This window comes from Orycteropus afer, unplaced genomic scaffold, assembly GCF_000298275.1.
Source record: "Orycteropus afer afer isolate SDZICR_OR568_19922 unplaced genomic scaffold, OryAfe1.0 scaffold00066, whole genome shotgun sequence".
Classification (NCBI taxonomy): domain Eukaryota; kingdom Metazoa; phylum Chordata; class Mammalia; order Tubulidentata; family Orycteropodidae; genus Orycteropus; species Orycteropus afer.
In genome coordinates, this window is record NW_006921653.1 from 10077319 (window position 1) to 10095626 (window position 18308).

Genomic DNA, 18308 nt, shown 5'->3' on the forward strand with positions numbered 1-18308 from the left:
TTATGGGTGCTCTGGGCCAGAGGTGAAGGGGGAGGGGGAGAGGGACAATGACGTCACTGTGCAGTTAAGCGACCTGGTCTAGGCGACCAGTAGAGTCTGAGTGAATCTACTCAATTCTGTAATGGTCTTTGTGAAAATCCCACAAGGTTGGTCTTATTTTTTAAAAAAAGGGGGGGGGGAGCTATAAGAGAATTGAACTGGAATAATAAATGTTGTGAAGGCAAACACCCAACGGTTCTACATTGAATGTGTATTTGATATGCTGGGCAGAAGTCCCTAGAAAAAGAACCAGATGTTGGGGGCGGCAATTGTTACCCAGGGGCAGGGGGCGGGATCTGGGACCACTTCTCAGTTTGCCACCCTATGTAGGGAGTATGGGACTGCCCAAAATCCAAGCTGAGATTTGAAGAAAGAAAAAAAAAAATTGTCAGACCTACCTCAATCCCCTAAAAAGTTTGGAGACAAATTGGGGATAAATATTCCCATGGGAGGATGAGAAGACTCCTGATAAACTCAATTCCAGAAGCTGAGCCCAGCAAAGGAATTCTGGCCCTGCCACTCTGTTGGTTTTTGTCTGTTGCTCTCTTCTTTGCAGACATCATTTGTCAATTTTCACTGCTACCCTCAGCCTCACAACTTCCATCATATAAATAACATCCTAACTGGAGTGGCACTCCTCCATTACCCCGAATAAAACAAAGAATCCTTCCAATACATCCTTATTGAACCCTGATGTTGGTGGAAGAGGAACTGCTATCTCCTCATCCCCTCTTGACAATAGAGCCCAGAGGCCGCCTGGCCCAGCGTGGGCAGTGAGCACCCAACAACTCTTTCCCATCGTCAAACTCCCGCCCCATGGCCAAGGTGCAGAGGGCAGCTGGGGAACTTGATTTCAAAACTTCCACCTTCTCAAATATGACTGGTTTCTTTCTCTTCTGTATCTACGCCCCTCATTTTGCTTTCCACCCCCATCCAAAATAATGGAATAAAATAAAAATGTTTGGTCGGTCACTAATCGCCTTTAATTTTTCATTTGCTTGTTACAGATGTCCACTGCGTTGCTCGCAAGGTAATCTCTCCCGGGCGCAGCTGAGCGCCCGCATCTCACGCCTGCGACATCAAAGGACCGGCTCACAAAGCAGTGTTTCTTCGCCACGGTGCATCTTCATGGTAAGTTAGGATTTCTATGGCAATGGGCAAGTCGCACTGAAATCGTGAAAGGCCGAGCCTGGAGCCCGTCCAGGCTTTTCATTAAGGACATAATATTTACGTCTAACAGGCCTTTTTTCTTGTGTATACAAGTATATATTTTTGTTTGACGTGGACTAAATCATTTTCATTTAATTTCCGGTAAACAAAACCCACGCGAATGGGCACTTGTTCCCGATCATAATAAAAATGGATAATAATGTGAGGGAAGAAAAGGGCCGCTTGAATCGCCGCTCAGCCCCCTTTGTTTCTGCTTTCTGCGGTGATCAGAGGGCGCATTTGGGTTTGATGGCGAGTTTCTAAAGGCGAGGAAATGGTTTGTAAGAGGGGAAAGAAAAGGAGAAAGGTCTAATCAACCTCGGGTTGTTCAAAGAGTCGGGTTTTGGGGTTGAAAGTGTGAGTTTGACGGTGCATCAGCATGCCGCGTTAGGCTCGCCATGGAAATACGCGCGGGGAGCGGCCGCTTCAAAGGCGGCACACTTCGCTGCAGACACTCTATTAAGATACATTTGCGCTGACCTTTGCTTTCACGCCATTTAATACTGTCATTGCGCTCTCCAGTATATACTTCCTCCCTGAGACCTGCCTCGCCTGCGTTTAGGGGTTCACTCTGAGACCCGAGATGGGGAGCTTTGTCGCCTGGGACGCTTTCAGGAAAGGGAGGAGCCAGACTCCGCACATCTTGACTGTGCCCCAAAGAGGCTCCAGGGTCAGGAGTAAATGACTTTAGGGCAATCTGAGAAGCTCAACAAACGAGCATCCCCAACTCGGTTCTGGGCAAATTGCCCCTCAGACTCTTGCTTAAGGTGGGGATCTGAATTTGATGGAGACTTAGGGGGGAAAGGAGCCCCTAAGTTGAGTCTGTGGGGTTCAACCTGTTCCCTCCAGATATTTTCGGGCTGTCTCCCAGCACAGCCTATTCTGTCCCTCCATCCCAGGAGTCTCCTGCGGTTCCCTAACTTGTCTTTCCAGCACTGGGTGTGTGGGACCCTTCAGGCTGGGTTGGCCTTGGGCACGCATTCAAGAGTCCAAGGCCAAGGGGATGGGGAAGATGGCAGGAAAGTTAGAAGTCCATGTTCCCTTAATTGTCTTGTTGTTTATTTTATCCAAGTACCCTAGTGAATAGGAGAAAAATAAACATGGTAGAAAAAAATCAAACAGTGGAGTCTTCTTTAGTGCCAGTCCTTGTGGTTGAATAAAAAGGATGGTCCGCTTTCTATTGAGCTGAGAAATCTTTGAAGTGGGAGTTATTATCTGAGACATTCCTGCTTGTCGTCCTAACAACGCTGATGAAATGTAAAAGGTTCTTTGTCAGCGATTTGTTCTCCTCTCCGTCAAATTCCCTGTGCCCCTGTTAGTTTCAAACCGTTTCTAAAGAGATAAAATCAAACTTCTTTAAAATACACACACACACACACACACTCCACCAATAGATAACTTTAGGGCTAAGTCCTTCCAAGGGAAAAACAAAAGAAACACAGGGACATCAGAGCCAGGGCCTCCTGAGGTGTGCAGATGTTGTCCGGGCCTTAGCACAAGCTGTGGGACCTGGGAGGAGACTGCAGAGAGGATGCAAGCAGAGGGTCTGTAACGCACACCCACACTTGTGTATCGGCTCGTCTCTGCTGAGACCTGCACCCAAGCAGCCCAAGAGGAGTCACCTGGATGAGTCTCTTTAGGCACCCTTCAAGCTTCCAATATTGTGGCCCAAGAACTTTGGAGACTAAAGCTGTAGCCAAGCAGTTGTTAATATTTCCTCCTCCTTCAAATGCAACCTCTGCTAAAAATAGACCCACTGTGTGTTTCTTTACACTGGCAGCAATCAGCAAGGGCTTTTGGCCATTAACCAAGAGCAGAGGCTCTTGAGGCAGAGGGATATTTTAATAATTTCCTGTTTTTTTTTTTTTCTTCCAAATCTTGGCCATTGGAGTTCAAAAAATTTGGTCTACAAGATAGTGACCCCAATGTGCATGTAATCCTTACCCCATTCACATGTGCAATTTTTCATTTTGTATCATGCCCAGGACAGAAAATCTCACCCTGTCCAGCTTTCCAGAAATCTCATGTTGTGGTTTTAAAGGTGGTTTACAAAAACAGGTTTATTTAAAAAAAAAAAAAAAAAAAAAAAAAGCCACCCTGTGCGTGCTGACTAAATGATTTGTAAAGAAGTTTCCCTAAGCTGTAACCCATGCTGTTATATAGTTGCTGCAAAATGTTGTCTCTTATATTGATTTTTATATGTTTACTGGAGTTCTCCATATGTTTGTTTATATTGCTAATTTATGGGAAAATGTAATGATCTCAATGAATGTGAATTATATATAAAGACAAATGTTTTGTAATCATAATTCACACACACACACACACAGAAAACCTGACTAAAACTTTAGACAGTTTTGTACCCTCTCTATCCACACTGTTTGGGATTTATCATCTGTCTCCTTAGCATCAATTAAATTACAAACTAACTTGAAAGGAAAAAAAGTTATGTGATTGTTGAATAAAAAAGATTTATGAAAGCCCATGGCTTAATCTTGCTGTAAATATGTACAAGAGGAATAAAACTTGTGACGCTTTTCCTCTCCAAAGACATTCGTGTACATGGACCTCCATTTTACTGTTTTCTTTGGAAATAAATGACGTGATGTTCCCATTCCTGTTTCGAATTTGGGTGTCCAGTTATTTCTTCATCATCCATGAGAGAGATTCTCGGGGCCTGCCCACAGCCTCCAGTCCTCTCCTCTGCCTTCCTCCATTGCTTCACAGAAACATCTAGGGGATCTAGTTGTTTGAGTCAGAAAAATGGAGGGGCCCAACAAAGCAGCCAGGGTGGAAGAGACCTCCCTTGTCCTCAAGTTCAACCCAGTGACACTGGTACCTACCAGTGAACTTACATTATGTCATGGAAAAAAGGGGAAAACCAGCCCTTGGTGTCTGCTGAGAAAGGCTCCCTTCCACGGGCACTGAGTATGGAGCACCCTTTCACTAGTCACATTTGACTTCCCGGAAAAGCCTAGGAGCTGACGGGAATAAAAAGAAGGAAAGAAAAAGAAAGGGTGGGCTGGAGGCAAGCCTAGTCATAGCTCAGGTGTTTTTGCCTTGGGCAAAGTTGCCCACAAAGGTCTTCCTAGCTAGATCTGGCCCTTGAGGGAGTAAGGGATCCTCAGGCTTCGCAGTTCCCATGAGAGAGCTCCGAAGGTGGGAGCCTTGATAGGACTTTTCCCTGGAACCCAATTTGTATTTTCGGTTGGTTTTAGCATCTGATGGTGCGCTGTCTTATCCGATCTATCAGAACTACCTTAATTCCCAGAGCCATCCTCTGACTCGCATTGTGGTCACTGCATTTCTGGGCACCTTCCGCTGAGCCTACTCCTCGGGTGCCACTTCCAGGAGCCACCCACCTGGTTCCTCTTTGACTCGGGAATAGTAGATTCCTTTGGTCCTGGCTGGGGTGGAAAGCAGGGTGGGGGGCAGGAGAGGATAGAGGTTCCAGAGATGGGACTGTTAGGTCTCCCAGGACAAGCCTTGGGAAAACTAGCTAGTAAGGCAAGCTCAGCTGAGTCCCTAGAGAGAAAGTAAGGAGAAGGTGCGCCTGCGCACAAAAGCGCAGGGCTGTGCTGAAGTGTGAAAAGACCGGACTTGAGGTAAAGGCTACTAAAACAGCCAAATAATGTCCAGGTTGGTGGGATTCTCCAGGGAGAGGGCCCATGGATCTTAGTTTTGTATTGGAATTAGCTCCCCCTCTCGGATCTTTCACACACAGGCCCTCCTCCTTGGTCGAAGGAACCGGTTAGAGGGGCCACTTCGGTTGGTTTTCTATGATGTATGTCTTTGAGAGAGCGCATTCATTAAAGCCCTTTCACAGACTGGGGCATCGAGATGGGGAGGGTGTGGGGACTATGAACGAACTCCGGCACCCCTTCACCCCACCCTACCCAAGGCCTGTGTTCTTTTGGTTCCTGGACTCCGCTCCATCCAGCTGCCTCTAATCAGCACGTCATCTGCCCCTCTGCACCCCCGCCCAAATAAACGCTGCGGCTGGTGGGCACAGGGTCACGCTGCTGAACTCATCCCCGGGAGTGGCGGAGAGTCTGTGAACCCGCAGCTGCCCCCAACACCCCCACAGTGGAAGCTTAGAGAAGGAAAGGACTATCCTCAGAACCATCCAGCAAGGCTGCAAGGCTGAGGCCCAGGAGCTAAGGGATTGGGGGGCGGTGCTGTGGGACACCTCAGTGCGGTGCCACTAAGAGAGGCCAGGCTTTCTTTGAGCCAATACTTTTGTCAGAGTTGAATTGTGTAACATTAGGTAGAGGATTGAATTAAGTAGAAAAGACCCTGTGGCTAATCTCAGCCTAGAGTCATCTCACTTGTCTAAGTAAGTCTGATATCTCCCACCTACCATGGGCAGCGCCTCTGTCAGCATGCGGGGGGGCACCTTGGCTTGTTAATAGTCTCCACCGGGTCACTCTTCTCCGCTACTAGAATAAGAGCTCCAGGTAGAAACTGTGCTGTCATGGAGCCTGACTGCTGGGCTTGATCACCTACTGACTGTGTGCCCCTGGATAAATTAAGCAACCTCCTTTTCTTCAGTTTCCTCATCGGTAAAGTGCGGTAAAGTGCAATTAAATAGAATTTCTTTCACAAATTTAATGCAAATGTTAAATAAAGATAACCCTTGAAACGTTTGGAATTTACACGTTAAGTTCTTGTTAGTGTTGTTATTATTACTAATCTGGCCATTAGATCTTTCAGATCTGTCTGTACCTTCTCTTTGAATCTGCCAAATTTGACATGCCCAGGGGCCCAAAGCAGCACAGCAGGGCGCATGCTCTCCAGGCAGCCCCAATGCTAGCTGAGGGTCCTGATGCCCCACGTGAGTTTATCTTCACTGAGAGTTCTGGCGCCCTGTGCAGCGGGGCACTGAGGCAGAGATGTAATTTATTTTTAAAAGGCCCAAGAAAAATTAGAGGGAATCCAGCGTATTTCGGTGCGGAACGAAGCTGGAGAAACCCGATCGCCTTAATGTCACCCCCATGACTTGTTAAGATGCTGGCACTGCAGTCAGCTAGGCAGCCTGGCAAGCCCAGATGTTGATTTATTTTGATCATAAGTCTCTGCAGTTATTGTGAATCCTGGACCCGGCATTTCAACATCCTGGTTGCAGAGGGTGGGAAAATGCCAATGAGGGATGGGAGTGAGTGGACTACTGGTAAGCTGAGGACAGGGAGTTTGGCCAAAAGTCACACAAAAGCACATTCTTCCTCATCAGGCATCAGTGTCTTGGTTGTAATCCTGGTTTTTCTCTTATTGAATCTTCATTCTTGGAAATTAATTATACCTTGTTCACAAAGAGACCAAGGATTCCACAAACAACACGTTCCACTTCTTACCAACTTTCTGTCTGGACACCAGACTGCATTGCCTTTTCACTTAAATTTCCTCTATAAGGAAAATGCATGGGAGTTTTCTAGGAATGTTAAGGAGCTCAGGCCCTGCAACCATACAGAGGAAAGAGAAACTCAATAAAGAATTAAAAGATTTTGCCCCCTGAATCTTTCAATGGCTTTGCCAACATTCAAAGCAACTAGGTGGGAAGGAAGAGAAAGAAAAAGAAATCAATCCAGGATGTAGGTTAATCTAGTGGAAATATGACAAGGGAAAGGACTTTGAAACTTGCATGGCATTTTTGGCTCTTTTTAAAAGAGCCATTTAGACTTTACATGAGCAAAAATTCAGGATGAAGATATTGATCAATTTGAAACAAGGCAAACCAGGCTGTGCATCATGGCTTTGGACCTCACGATGCATAGGCAGCCTTGGGAAATGTTTGCAGAGGAAATAAACCAACATTGGATAATATTCTGTGGTACTAGTTGTACTTTGTCATTGTAGAATAATGAAGGGAGGAAGGCAGGAAAAACCCACCAAAGACAATATCATGGGGTGATTAAACAAAATATTAGAAGAATGACCCAATTTTCCCTTGTCTGTGACTGATGGCTGGCTCATGCAAGATCAGATTAGCCAGATGAGGATGACATTCTTTGCCAAAACTGGGGAGAAAGTGCAGACAGCTCAAAATACTTAACTGGTCCCACTGAAAAGTCTTGCTCAGGTTTTAATGGAAGCTTCTAGCCTTGGCTGTCATCAATGTATTAAGTACACACACACACACACACACACACACACAAATACTCCTAACATCTTGAACAGTGTTTTTGTCTGAAGTACTTATTTGTAAGCCACCAGAAATAGGCATCTACTCCCAAAAGCTTTGTTTATTTATTTCCTCTGAGAGAAATGAGTTGTCTGATGCATTTAAACAATTCCAATCACATTGCAGCCTCATATACCTGAGAAAATGTGTTTCAAACATGTCCCAAAATTTGCCCCCTACATTTTCTGCCACTGCATTCAGCGAGTAAAGAATCTGTAGTTAAATGTTTCCTATTGCCCCCCCCCCCAAAAAAATGCCAACTTTCTAAGGAGGGGAAAAAAAACTGTTGTAAAAAACAGAGCCTCTTTTAAGTGTAAAATATAATTTCATTGTAAAAAGTAAAAAAAAAAAAAATTAAAAAAGGAGCAGTAATCCAACTTCCAGAAACTGTTCTGAATTATTTCACCAGATCCTTTTAAGAGGGGATTAGCAGGGCTTTGGGAGCAAAATCCTTCTGTTTTATTCAATCTCTGATTTTATGTTATAATTACTGGCTGTAAAGTCTCCGGAATTAGTATGCAGGCACCATCAGGACATGATGCAGGTGCCATTCTAATGGTTCAGCTTTTTAATTAAGAAAAGAGGTAAGAAAATCGAATCATAAAAACACTTTTGTGGGAGCTGAGAACATTGCAGCAACTGCATGAATAAAGCCTTTATACCTTCCCCTGACAGGTCAGCCACTGAGGCACTGACTTACGACCTTTTCAGGGCCAGACAATAGTTAACAGCTCTCTCACCTTGTCCCCATCGAACCTTTTCTTCTAGGACACATCTTATGGAAATTGCCTTAAGTAGATTGACATCCACAAAAGATACTGCAGTTAGAATGGCTATATATCCATATTGAAATGCCTGCTCTTAGTCCAAAATGACAGCTCTCTTGTTCTGTGGATCCCTTCTCAGTGAGGGATAGGGAGGTTCTGGGAAGCTCTGGGTGGATGGAATCTGCCCAGAAATATCCACACAGGAGTAAGTAGGACCTAGGACAAGGTGTACCTCTCCTTTATCTTTGGAAAAACAAAACAGGAAAGTGCAAGGAAACTGAGGCAGGGGCTGCAGGTAGTTCTGGGCTTTTTAGCGAGGGGCTTTGCCTGCACATAGGAAGTTTGGCCCCAACACTCTGTAACCTCCACCTCCAGGCTCAACTCAGTGGGTGTGCCTTTAGTTCTTTGTAAGTTCCTTCAACTCCCGGGTATTAACTTGTTCTTGCCCACACACTTCAGACCAAATTTCCCAGCTCTCCCTCCACAGTGATGCTGTAATGCTGAAATGGCTCTGCCTCGGACACACATCTGTTGGGCTTGTCATAGGCCCTGGAGCCTCCACGATTCTCCTGGCTCCTGCTTTGCTACAGCTCTGAGCCCAGATCAGGACTCTCAGGGAAGCCCCTACTCTGTCTTTGTTGTTGTTGTTGTGTGCCGTCCAGTCGGCCCCGACTCATAGCGACCCCTCCTTGGGTTTCCGAGGCAGTATCAGTACGGAAGTAGGATTGCCCAACCTTCCTTCCGAGGAGTGGCTGGTGGGTTTGAACCGCCAGCCTTCTGGTTAGCAGTCAAGTGCTTTAGCCACTATGCTACCAGAGCTCCTAGTAAAACTCCCCCCACATGCACCATCTTTTTCAGGCCCCCGACTGGATGTGTGATGCAAGACCTGCTCAACGGCTGGCAGCCCGGGCCTTGCGGTCCTGAGGAGGCCGGGGAGCGCCAAGACCCGGCCGAGAACAATGTGAGTATTAGGATATCAGCCGCCCTCGCAATGATCACGCGTTCAACGATTTTGTTTTCACGGCTGAGGGGACTTTTTTCCAATGTAAATCAAGCGCTTTAGTTATTAAGGCCGAACACTAATCTCCAACAACCTTGACATAATGTGGCCGGGCGCGCCGGCCCACTTCGCACCTGCAGTCTGAATAGGGCGCCTTGTCAATGGGGGACACGCTTGTTGCCCCGGCTTGCAAAGGAGGGGAGTGAATAAGTCAAGCTTTGTGAATGCCCATGCGCGCTCTCCCTCTCGTCTTTGATGGCGGAAAATGTCTTCTAATTTGTTCCTTTTTCATTGTAACAACGTCTTCAAGGCCTTTTCTATTTTTCCAAACCACGTTTTTATAAAGAACATAAATCGCCCCCTGAAAACAAAAGGGCATCATCAAGCTTCAGAGTTTTGTGGCTCCAGAAAGATTGTTGCTTCATGAAGCTGCCCTCTCGACGCTGAACTGGAAGAGCCCAATTGTCCAGACTTCTAAATCCGGGTTTCTGAGATGGTGGTGACAAGATCTGTGAAAAAGGAATGTACAGGATATTCGTTTAATCAAGGAGGGGGGCAGCCTGGAGCAGGGGATTGGAAGGATGATGGAGCTAAGATTTATATTCTATGGAGTCAAGGATGGTTGTGTCCCTAAGATATGTGGTGTGAGTTTTCTGGATTCTCCTGAAATCAGCAGGAAGGCCCAGGCTCCCGCAAGTGGGATTCCGGATCACCCCTTTAAGGCGAGGAGCTCAGTCTATTCTGACTACAGTATTTGGCAACCATGTTTCTCCCCTCCTAACTTTCTCCCAAAACCAGCAGTGGCCCTGCATCCTCCAAAGAACCCTGACATCCGGGGGTATCTGGAGAGGCCTTCTGCTTGCAGACAAATGTCTAGATGCCTGTGGGACGCCCGGGAGCATTTCAGGAACACCCTCTTTTCGTAAAATTCCTATAGGAAAACAGAGGATTAGTGCCATTTTATCCCAGCCGAAAAACAACCTCTTTGCTGGATGCGGCTTTTATTCGGGATTGGAATTCACTCAAAGTCTCTCCGGGAACACACAGGCATTAATGACGTTGATGTCTCATTTGGTGGGATATTAATTATCAGGTTGCAAATCAATGAGCAACCCCTCCTCCTCCTCCCCCACTCCCACTCCCAACATTGCTTCAGTTTTGATTTCCAAATGATTTTGGGGACCTCTAGTCAGGAACATTTTTCTCCTGGAGTTTAACTTTCTTCCTTCTCCTAGAATATAAAATAATTTTTCTAGGCTAGAGGAAGGCCAAGACTTTATTGCCCCCCCCCCTTTTCCTGCATTAGTTATTACTTTAGCACAGGCTGTGGGTAAGAAAACTAACATAACCCACTAATACAGTTTAAAATACTTTGATGTCTTGCCAAGAAACACACTTCCTTCAAGAGAGAAGTCAACATTTGTTTTTCACATTCAATGGTGTTTAGTTGCCAGTGGGGGGAAAAAAATAATTCTAAGGACCACTTTTTAATTCGATGTATAACAACCGCAGGGGTCTAAAGGAAAATAACGACGATAGCTATAGACACAAATAACTAAATTACCAAAACGTTAGTATATCTCCCGACTTCATTAATATGTAACAGACTCCCCAGTTAATCTCCAAAAGCTAGTGTTCCCCCTGTAAAATAGCACTCTGGGACGAATTGTACACGAGATCAATCACTGCTAATGCAGGAAGGTTTACTGCAGGAAAGAAAAAAAAAAAAAAGCTATTTACACCTTCAAATAGAAGCTTTTCAGATTTAAGAGTAAGACCCATACATCACCAAGAATAAATGATTATGAATCGGTAAACGCGCCCTCCAGCGATTAGCTATGCGACGCTATTTATCATTTCTTGGGTGGTGATGGTGGTGGAGGTTATTATATTTTCTCTCTTTCTCTTCTTTTTGAAATCATCTGAGTGTTTGGAAAGAAAAGCTTGACAAGCAGAGAAGAAGGAGGGGGAAAAACACCGCGGGAAAGTTTGTTTTTGCATATACTATAAGTCATCAAAACATGGCCATGCAGATATAAAGGGGGTCATGTACCGAAAGCTTAATAGGAAACAATGCGGCCCTTTCATTGTTTCATTTGTTATTAGGCAATTGTCCATTGAAGTTGACACATCAGCAGGTATCATTTTTTTCTCTCCCTGCTCTCTTTGCTGAACTCCTTTTGCATTTCCCTCCTTCTCCTTAGTCCACTAACTCAAGTAGTTCGCCATCAGATAAACTAATTCTTAAAACTATGTATTTATTTATTTATTTAAGAAAGGATTTGTGTTGTTTAGTGCGCGGGTCGCTGCATGTGCGAGCTCCGCAGCCCTGCATGGCAGCGTGCTTGCGCAGGACCGCTGCCCCGTGGCCAGCCCAGCTACAGTCGTCCAGGGAAACGGAGCTCCCGCCAAGGCACGGGGTCAGGGACTCCTGGGGACCCTGCTTGCTGTTTGCAACACAAAAGCATATGCAGCCCCTAAACATTCCAAGAGATACAAAGGCCGGAGCAGAGGACTGATTTAACCCTGGTTAAAACTAAGCTACTGCCCTCCCCTCGCCAGACAAGGAGAAGGCGTGGGGACCCTGCCAGGGCCGAGTGCTCTGGGACCTAGCCCAGACCTCTGCTGGTTGGGGTTTCGGGAGAATTCGTGGTGGTAAATGTCGAAAAGGTTCCAGTGTAGAACAGAAGGGCGACCCGTGCCGCTGAAAGACGAAGAAGGAATCAGCGGTTTGGTCCCAGAGCCATCGGTGTGTCCACCAGCTGTGCCGACCGCCCCTATCTTTGGCGGGTGTGTGTGTGGGGTGAGGGTGGCTGCTAGCTTCGCCTGGAAGCGATAGACATGTCATCCGTGTGGCCAGTGCGAACACTAAATGTCGAGCAGGAGGCAGGGTAAAGCAGGAGTCTGATCTGGATCCCCAAGAATGACGGTATCTGGACTATGGACTCACCTGCCCAGTGATCTGGGAAATAGAGTTGGCCGGCTGGACATGCCTGCAGCCCACTTTTGGCAGCTGGATGGGGCTTCGCCGGCACGCTTCAAATGTCCCAGCGCCTCTGCATCCAGTAGGAGGTGTTGGGGTGAGAAGCAACCTCTGGGGGACAGTAATTGTGGGCTACTAGGACCCCTAACTTAAAAAAGAAGACACGGGAGGAACTCTTACCTACTCCCACTGACCCACAAGTCAGATCTGAGTGGGGTCAAGGGCCTGTTTTTTTTGATTGAAGAAATTTAATAAGGCTGGGGTGGGATTAAGTCTGCCATAGCAGGTAACCCTCCCTGAGGGATATTTCAGGCAAATGTACAGCAGATCCTGCACAGAGCCTCAACCTTGTGGAATAGAACCAGGGCATCGCCCTACAGACCACAAAGGCGGGGGTGGGGGGGTCAATTTCAGACTTGCTTTGTGATTGACTTTTAAATCTAAAGCATATGCAAAGCACTGTACCTATAAATACAGAAGGAAAGAAAATTCTCAAAAATAAAATTTATGAGATTACCTGGAGACTTAGTCTAAAGTATCTACTCATGCAACTCCCAATTTTAGAACATATTATGGAATTACCAGAAAATAAATTAGTATCTGGGGAATTAGAAAGCAAATTTTTATTCTACCCTCTACTATGTGAACTTTTCCCCCTCATGGCATTTTCTCATATTTTGATAACTCATGACAGATGGTGCAGAAATCTGCTTGAAGGATTGGTTCAGACAGTACTGGCCATAGGGGAACAGGTTTCTCTTCTACTTTTAGAACTTGTCAGGGTGCTAAGCTTTAAAGAGAGAGAAGAAATGAGTTCAGAAGTTTGAAAGAGAAACATTCATTTTTCTTACATCCCTTTCTCAAGAAGCCTTTAATGCTTTTGCACCTAACATTGACTCTAGGGAGAGAACAACAACAAAAGCAGCAAAGGCTGATAATAAATGCCACAAAACAAGCAAACTGCCATGAAGATTTGATTTTGCATCTTCAGCAAATAATATCATTCATTTATTTTCTTTTGCTCTTCAACATTTTATTTCTAAGTTTAAGTTTTAATGCCATTATTTTCTCCTGTATGACCCATTCTTTTGAAATAAAAGATTCCCTTTATGATGTGTTTTCAATAGTGAAAGTCTCTAAAGATCTATAATATTATTATTTATCTGAATTTTGTAGTTCTGAGGGCTGTATACACGATGTAATTGCTTTAACATGTTTTCATAAATTACATTCAGAAATGTGTCATAGTAAATTACCTTTGTAATAAAATGTAAAAAATGCAAATGGCTGTTGTCTTTATTACGTTTTAAACCATTGGTTTATCTGCACTATTTCACTTGTCACTTGCACAATCTGTTGGCTAAAGGGGCGGCACAGTTTGATAACAGAGATCTGGGTCCTGTGTGTAATCTTGCAGGCACGTACAGTTTGGGTCATTTCCTCATCTCCCGCAGAAAAGACATTATCCTGCTCATATTTACATACTTTTCAATATTTGTCAAACAATCATAAATTATAAATTAATGAAATGTTCGACAGTCTTCAGAGATCAGACTAATGAAGACATTTACCTTTTTGGTGCTTTTGAGTCTCATCTTTGTAAGTTTAATGACATTTCGACGCTCACGCTTTATTAGGCTTTATTAGATTTGTCCTTCACTCCCGCTGTCATTCAGATGTCTCTGCAGAAATATCACCTGCTTCAGGTACAAGAACAAATCAACTTCGAGGAGGAAACCTTCAAAAGAGGGACTCTGCAACGTCAGTTTTGAAGAATTAACGTCTAGTTGGGTTTAAAAGACCGTTGGATATTTTTATCCTTAAAATTTTTAAAAAACGACACTACTGTTACATTTATTTCACTAGCAGGCAATAATGTGGATACTCAGACAGATGTGCAAGTCCAAATATACTGTAACTGCAAAGTGATTTACAGCAGCAGGATTGGGAATGGAGAAAGTAGCCTTGACTGTGAGTTTTTACCTTTTATAATTTTATTAAATTTCCTTCAGGCTAAATCGGGGCATACAGTTTGTCACCTCCTCTCTTCAAGCTAAAAGCTGGGGGTTCACCTCAAACTTGGCCCAAATCAGAGGATGAACACGAGCTCACGCAGCTCCGCTCCTGCTCCTGGGCTAGAAAAGAGCCTTCCTCCCAAATTTCATGGCTATTCCATGGCATTGAACCTGGATCCTCAGAGGCAAACCAGGGTATATTCCTTTCCATCCCAGGACTGGGAAGCGATGGTGGAGGTGCCATGTGTCCATAACGTTGACGCGTTTCCCTTGAAAGCATTGGCTCCCCATGCACTCATTATGATTGATGGCCACTAGGCTTTTTAATAAAATTATAGGTGATGAATTTAGTTCAATCCAAAGAGGTCAAGTGATCAGCCTTGGCTTAAGATTCAAATAGTAAATCACATGGAACAAACGCACACTGTCGCCACCCATCCCAAGCCTCAGTGGAAGTGAGCTCTGGCTTTGGCGCCATCTTACTCAGAACAAAGAGCAAGTCAGAATGTCAATGTTGCTGTCATCAGGTCGGGTAATTTTATTAGCCCGCTTGCAAATTTCATCAGCCCATGTTGATACATACCACCCTGCCGGGCCACCAGACGCCTTTCTTTCGTTAGTCTAGCCCTAGAGGGGTATGCATCATTTGGGACACCCAGGGAGATGGAGGAAGGAGTGCTGGGAGGAGCGGCCACTCACAGTCCCCTTCAATTATTTTTAAGTGGAAAGAGGTGGTGTGTGTGTGTGTGTGTGTGTGTGTGTATGTGTGTAAGAGAGAAAGATGGTAGTGGGGGAATAGGGCCAGAGGGAGACAATTTTAGGGTTGGCTGCCCCACTGCAAGCCTTCACACAAGTCCATTACTATCTTTTCTGCCAACCCAGCTTCCACTGTAAGGGCTAGGCATTCGCTGAGTGGAGGGCAGGAGGGAGACTCCAATTCCCTGCCCAAGCACGGACTTACAGTTTAGCCTTTACACCTTTATAAAATTTACATAGGAATGAAACGGTGGCCCATTAAAGGCCGCACTCAGAACCTATAAAAATGTTGGGAACGACTTCAAAATATTTCCAAACACTACTTTTTTAGTACACAACGGAGAGTTATTAAGTGGCTTCTTGGTGGAGCGAGCATGGTTTCCACAATCATCAAAAATTGATATGTACCGCTAGTAAAGTAATTATGCACCATCCTGAGGATAAGGGAGCTGGTGATTGTTAATCCACTTGCACAGCCGTTGACTTGCAGCATCAGGCTGCAAATAGCTTAATTAAGTCATACACGTGGACTATAACCATATTGCGCCATTGCATTATGTACACTATATCTCAATTTATTGGGACAATTAATGTGAGCGCCCCACTTTGGGTGAGTACATCACCCATTCCGTGCCCAAGTTTCTTTCCATTGACACTTGATCAAGTTAGAAAGCCAGGAACAAGTGAGAATTAAGAGAGTGGCATGGAGAACTGTGGAACGGGGATGGGATTTGTCAGAAGCAAACTCTGGGGGTGCAACAGAGTTGTCTGAATTGGGTACTGCAAAAAGTGAAGCGGGTATTTTGGAGAGATCATAATTTATCATGTCCGAGTTGGTCACATATTTGAATGAACAGAGTCCCCTATAGTTGAATTATAGTTGTAAAGGACAACGCAAAGCCCATTAATCATAAGAAATCTTCGGCTCAGAAGGTTGGGGTCTGTTGGGACAGTTATTTAAATCAGCTCCCCCCACACACAGTCCCACACTTCTATCACCCACAGACGGTTTTTCTGCTACAGCTACAGAAATCTTCGGGTATAACCCAGTCGATTTTTCCCCATTTACAAACGGTGAAGGCACAAACTTCTGCCTGGGAATTCTCCCTCTTGGCTCAATTTTTTACAGTGTAAATATTTCAGGTGACACGCGGTTGGAAACGCTTTCAGCGGCACTGGCCTTGGCAGTAGCCGCGGAGTGGAGGGGCCTCCGATGCCTTTAGCTAACCCTTGACCCCAGCGTCCCCGTCACGCGTGAGAGTTCGAGGCTGGGATTAGACTTTTGGTATCCGCTTCCCTTGAAGGTACAGGGGACTTGATCCGTTTGCAATTTGGCCGCAAGGCAGTGCCTCATTTTGGGTCTGAGGCACGCAGTGCCATGGAAATCGTTGTGTGGCTCAAGGTAGGCAAATTACTGACGGAAATCTGGTCGTCACTGATTCCTCAGATCCAGTGAAACCAGGACTCAACCTTTCCGCCGTGTTCACGGGTCAAAAATCTGTGAGGAACTCCAAGCAGCTATCAAAGGGCTTCTCTTAAATGTGCCATTAAACACTGGTTGACGTCGACCGGCCCCACCTTTTGTGGGTTATTAGCTCGTTTTGTCTTACAAGATGGGGGCACTGATTTTGGCAGGAATGTTTGTCTAGGATTCCAAGCTGCTTGTAGGCTGATTCCTGAGGGCCCTCCAGAGTACCTAGGGTCCTCGACTCCACTGGGGCCAATCCCCACCGCACAGCAACTGGGGTTATGGAAGAAGTTTCCTCTTGGCATTGGAGCAAAAGAGAAGGTGTGAACTTGGAGCGCAAAGTGAGGTGATAGGCCTCTCTCCGCTGTTGGGGGTCTTCCTCTGTTTCTCCACTCCTGCTGTCCTTTGGCTCCCAGAAGATAAGATAGCGAGCTTCTTATCTTTTCCAAAAAGTCTTCTCCAAATCAGTTCTGAGAGCTCCTTCCAGGCCCCAACAACTTTGAGGGATGAGGATTGGGGATACCTGAGGCAGCCTGGCGCAGGGAAAGGAGGGGTGGCCTAGGCACCAACTGTGGTCAAGGCCAACACAGGCGGACAAGGCTGGCGGGGGTCCAGACTGTCGAGGTCTCTGTGGGGTTTCAGGGTTTGGAGCATGGACACTTTCCAGAATTGAGAGAGAGAGTGGAGGAGAGGGGGCGTTGGGCTGGAAACGGTGGTTGGGAACCTGTGCTTCCAGGTGCCCACATGGAAAAGCCTATATGGAGGTTTATAATAAAAGACAATACTAACAGCAACGCCCATCACACAACTGTGTATATTTATTGTGCGCTAACTATGAGCACTTTGCACTCACTCATATTTAGAACAACAACAACAACAAAATAACCTTATGAAACACACTTTATTTTTATGCCCATTTTAGAGATGAAGAAACTGAGGGCTGAGGTGATTTAAGAACTATACTGGTGATACTCGGCCAGGAAATGGCAGAGCCGGTTCGGTATGGTACAGTACGTGGAGAAGCAGAAGCCCTAGCCAGAATGTCCACTGTTCTCTCTCCTTGGGATGCCTCTCCCCTGTGGGAAGTGTCGAGGTAAGGGCACAGGAAATCCAGTTCAGCGATGCCTCACCTTTCTCCACCACAGAGTCTCAGGAGCTGATATGTCCTGGGTGCTAACCCCACCTCTCTCAGAACTTTCTGCTCTCCCACACGTCCCAAACCCCTTGCAACTGGGAGACTCTTTTTCAGGCTTAGGCCTGAGTTCACTGGGTCCCAATCGCCCAAGCCTTCTGAAAACTCTCCGCCCATTCCACCCTGGTCATCAGCCACCACCCCACCCTCAGCAGCAGTCAGGAGGCCTTCTTGGAGGTAGATGCCAAATTCGCACATCCTACAAAATCCTGTCAGAGCTGGCGCTGACAGGCAGAATCCTTAACTTAGCTTAAGATAGATACACTTACCCATCTTCAGAGGAAGAGTCCCAGAGATAAGTCCATTTTCACTTCTGACCCTCCTCCCATTTCCACCAGCATTTCTCTAGCTGGGCCAACACTGAACTCCGAGAATAAGACTTACATGGGATGAATATTAATTTCACTCTTTCCCCCAACTCCAAAATTTGGACAGAGGAGAGCCACTGTAGCTACACCAGTCTGTGTTTCTCTGACCCTTAAGAATGCTGTGGGTGTGTGCACAGATAAATTTAGCAGGGGTACCACTCTATGCCGATTGGGGTCACAAGGTGTAGACAAGAGGGTAAAAGCTGAGGGATGACCCGCTCTCTCTGGATTTCCCATGGTTGTAGATGGGGTGTTTATGTGGGGAATAAATACATTTGTCCTTATATAAAGACATCAGTTGCACAGATTTGAACCACAGGATTTGAACCCAGA